Genomic DNA, 4,689 nt, shown 5'->3' with positions numbered 1-4,689 from the left:
TAGGATAGCAGGTTTGGTCTCACAAATTTTGTGGTCCAATCTCAATCAAAACTATATATATCTTAAAAGTTGATTAAGAAATGTTGTGTGGTCCAATCTCAATGAGGACTATATATACCTAAAAGCTGATTAAGACCTGATTTCTTCCTTTAAAAGTTGATTAAGAAATGTTGTGTGGTCCAATCTCAATGAGGACTATATATACCTAAAAGCTGATTAAGACCTGATTTCTTCCATTGAAACAGAAAAAAGGAAAATGATAAACACATAACATTGACACAGAGCAGTTTGCTAAACAAATAAATTTAAACCAAATTCTAAATCCAAGTTCACCTATCTGCATATTGCAGAGCATATGGAGAATGCGTTTAGAAACTCTCCACCACTGACACGGTGTAATATTTTCTGTTCTTCCTGGAACAGACATTCACTATAATTCTGGTAGTTGCTGCGTGCACTATACCCGTCACTCTTGCTTGCGCCGCCCGTGATTCCATCGGGCAATCTTATATTTTATCATGGCAAGAAGCGTGAGCATTAGAATTTGACCATAAATCTGCTAGTGCCCGCATTGCCTGAACCTGCATTTCAAGCGCCACGATGTAGTCCGCCGCTTCTTTTAGGAAAACAGGCGTGTCCAGTCGGCCGCTCCCCGGCACAAGCGCCCTCAGAGTCTCCATTCGAGAATCCACCGTGCCCGTAGCTTCTTCATTGCAATTATCACATGACCATATGCCTGTCGTCCCCATCAGCCCGTATTCCTCTCCGGGCAGTTGTTTGCGGGCATTATCGCAAGCGGCCGCCGTTTCGCAGGGTCTGCCCTTGCCAGACACAGATCTCCTTGTTCCCCTTGGATTTCGTCTGGATTTAACTCTTCGACGTTGGCAGCGCGATTTGTTAAACCTAAAATGGTATTTGCCGAGAATGGCCCGGCGCCACGCGGTTCGACTCCTCACCGTCATGGCCAGCGACAGATCTGCGGCCAATTTCACTGCTCGAATTCGAGCGGAGAGCCTGCTCGAGCGTTGATGGATTTTTCTACGGCGTAGCAGCGAGAGGAGCCGGCTCAAATATTTCTGTTGGAAATCGGCCCTCCATGGTGCCCATTTCCCACCTACAGAACGCCGCTCCATATGATAAGCAGCTCAGCAAATTTCCAAACTAAATTTCTGATGTTCCCTAAGAGAGGGAGACAGAGAGCTGCACAGACATGTGCTCAGCTTCCCCTGGGCTTTAAAGAGAAAAGACTATGCATATGCATCTGAATGTGGGGAGCGGGCGGGGCCCGCCCCGTCCAAATTATTTCTCTTAGCCGTACGCTGTTGCCGTCAGAATCACATGGGAAGTCGTCTCCGTCGTCGCTATGTCCTTGCATGAACTCTAAGCGTCATTCACCATAGGAACTCTTGAAAGGGGGTTGTACAGCTATTATAAATTTGGGAACTTTTGGTTGCAACTGGGGGAAATAATTTTAGGTTAGATTATGTTAAGTTGTAAATTTGTGTGGAAAATGATGGGAATTTTTTTTTTTTTTTTAATAGATTTTGTAAAATTTGATAATTTTTTGGAAATTTAGGTTATCACTATTAAGTTTTAAGATTGTAGGCTTAGAGGGTTTTAATAATGTTAAATCTATTTCTATTATAAAAAAAATTCAAACACTCTTACCATTATATTTATTTAAAATTTATTTTTAAATGTGAATTTATATATATATATATAAACATTTAAATCACGTAATTATGCAATAGTGTTTTTTTTTAATATTTTGATTTTAAAAATCATATATAAGCTAATATTCAATTAAAAATTGTAATTTATCATTGAAATACATAAATTTTGAATTTATATATATATATATAAACATTTAAATCACGTAATTATGCAATAGTGTTTTTTTTTAATATTTTGATTTTAAAAATCATATATAAGCTAATATTCAATTAAAAATTGTAATTTATCATTGAAATACATAAATTTTGAAAAAATATCATCAATTTAATTATAAGCACGTAAAAAATAGATGAATTTTTAATCCAATGGTGGAATATTTTTGTTTAGAAAAATATTAAAAAGAATAACAAATCGACAGAATTGGCCAGTTAAAAAATTCCACAAATCAGATTTATTTCAACGGTTTCCTATCGAATTTCAGAATTTTTTTATCCAAAAGTATAACCCTAAAACCTCCAAAACAGACAACACTTAGAATACACCCTGAAATTGACTCGTGCCTCGGCGCGAAGGTTCGGCCAGAGTTACGGCATTAATGACGCATATGGCTACCCCATTTTAAATTGAATCCTACTACGTAGGTTTGGCGTATGATTTGAGGGCTTTTGTATATCATTTGAGTAGGAGCTTTGTATGAAATAGAGGGATGCATGTTCTAACATATTATTTTCTGGCCGGGAACTTTCTCACGCAGTTTTTTAATGTAAAGTGTTCGCCTTTTATAAGTGAATCCTAGGTTGAGTAGATCATTTGAGTAGATGCTACGTATGAAATAGCGGGAGCCATGTTCTAAGATATTATATCGATATACTCATGGCGTATGATTAAATAATGGCAATGCGATGCGGATATGAGGGATATTTATTCAATTTCTTAGGGTACATAATAAGCTTTTGAAAGTCATGCATGTGTCTCTTGTCTGTTGATAATTAATTTAGTTATTTCGTAGTTGAAAAACATGACTTAATTCTCGATGCTTTGTGGGCCGAATAATTGTGATGAAGTTTGATTAAAAACATAAAATATATTGATGTTTTGTTGGCCAAAAATTAGTGATTAATTTATTTAAAAAACAAGTACTGTTCATTGTTCAACCTTTGATGTGTTTTTAAACCGAACCTTCATGTGTTTTTAAACTGAACGACGATGCTTATAAGAATAACTTAATCAATATTGTGATTACAAACAGAAAGTTGCATTCAGATATATGTTGTGAATACAAAGAGAAAGTTGCATTCAGATTTATGTTCTTATATGATTTAGACATACATCCAAATTGTAGAGTGCATATCCCTTCAGCAATCCATCGTCTTGACCACGCTATCCCCTTCCATTCGACCTGGATTTTCTTATTATCGAAATGAAATATTAGTGTGATCCTTTTTCCTTTATAAAAAGAGATGTAACAATGAGTGGAGGAGAAGATCTAACATTGAGCCATGCGTCCTTTCTAGAAATTAATGTGATACTCTTAACTAAGGCATCGATATTTGTTCAATTCTTCAATGTTCATCTAGAAATCCGGGACCAGCCGAGGTCATGTATGAGCTGTCGCATCATATATTAAATTAGAAAATATGTTTCTTTTTGCATTGTTGTATAAAATATAAAAGGGTGATTATTATTTATAGTGATGGAAGACGTTACTCTAAGCAAAAGATAACTTTCATGGTTGAGCTTCAAAAAATGTTTGTATAAATTTATAATCCGTAATAGTTGGTTGTATGGGAAAACAACACTCATATGTGTGTTTTTAAGTGGAACATAGAAAGTAAATATAAGAAAAAATAGACCCAAAGAATGAGGTCATGTTAGGTACTTAAGTATAAAATAGTCTTTCACAAGATGAGGAAAGAAGAAAATACTCTTTTAAAATAGACAAAGATACCAATGTTGAAAAGGGAATTGATGTTGAAATTGCATTTCTCACAATTAACCATTGAATGGAAAAAGAAACAAAATTGCAAAAGATGAATGTTCGAATTAGGAAGCATGTCTAAAATGTTTAAGAGGAGAGCTAGGTAACATTAAATTACTTTGTTGAGATTTGAAGTAGAATAGATTTCATTGAGAGGGATGAGAGGAAAATAGCGACAACTAGCACATAAATGCTTCAAAAAAATAGTTGCTGGAGATGATCCAAAATAAAGGCTTTGAAGATAAGTAACCACCCTTAACCAACAAATGGGCAATGAGGCTCGTAGACACTAACCCAACATTACAAACACCATCAAAAGATTGTGTCACTACTAAAAAGCCAGAAGATGCAATGATCACCCCAGAATATACGGATATAAAATTGATAAGTGGCTTTACATGGTGTTGGTTGCACGAAAGACTAAGGATGAAATGATGAATGGTCCCAAATCAGATGAAGTAATAATACAAGTCTTGAATGCACAATTTCATAGCCTTGAGATAGACACAAACCATGACCATCTTGCATGCTTATATATGACCCAAAGGCTTTGTAATCTCGTTTATCATGATTAGTATTTTTGTTATATGCATAATCTAATAATAGGCTCAAGAAAAATGAATGATCCTGCATATATAAAGCATTATATTAGAAGCTTTCTTGGGGCACTTCTAGATGCAATACAGAAAAATTTTAAAGACAGAGCCACTACCCTAGAAGGCATGTCCATAGCAATGGAAAATCGCCACATCAGAATAGTAATCCAAGAATGTTGTCTATCCAAAAGAGTAAAAGAAGATTTGAAAATATTTTCGCATCATCTATGTGAAAAAATGTAGGAAATATGCCAAAATGGGGATGTGCTCATAATCATGGCTACGAGACTATAAAAATATCTACCAATACAAGAAAAAGGATAAATACTATACTTTTACATCTAGATTTCTTTGGATAGATTTGGAAGTATAAGAAAAATAAAATGTTTCACAAAAGGATTCCATATTTCAAGAAAAGATGACCCCCCAAAAAGAATTATG

At 35.0% G+C, this 4,689-nt stretch overlaps 1 pseudogene; it reads right to left on the bottom strand.

Moving 5' to 3' along the window:
- Window positions 1-338: 338 nt before the first annotated feature.
- LOC149231180 (uncharacterized) lies at window positions 339-1,213 on the bottom strand (annotated as a pseudogene).
- Window positions 1,214-4,689: the final 3,476 nt, after the last annotated feature.

This window comes from Pinus tabuliformis, chromosome J, assembly GCF_031772625.1.
Source record: "Pinus tabuliformis cultivar Carrire ecotype Pingquan chromosome J, CPIR1, whole genome shotgun sequence".
Taxonomy (NCBI): Eukaryota; Viridiplantae; Streptophyta; class Pinopsida; order Pinales; family Pinaceae; genus Pinus; species Pinus tabuliformis.
The sequence above is the reverse complement of the archived record's forward strand: the minus strand, read 5'-3'. Positions and strand labels throughout refer to the sequence as shown.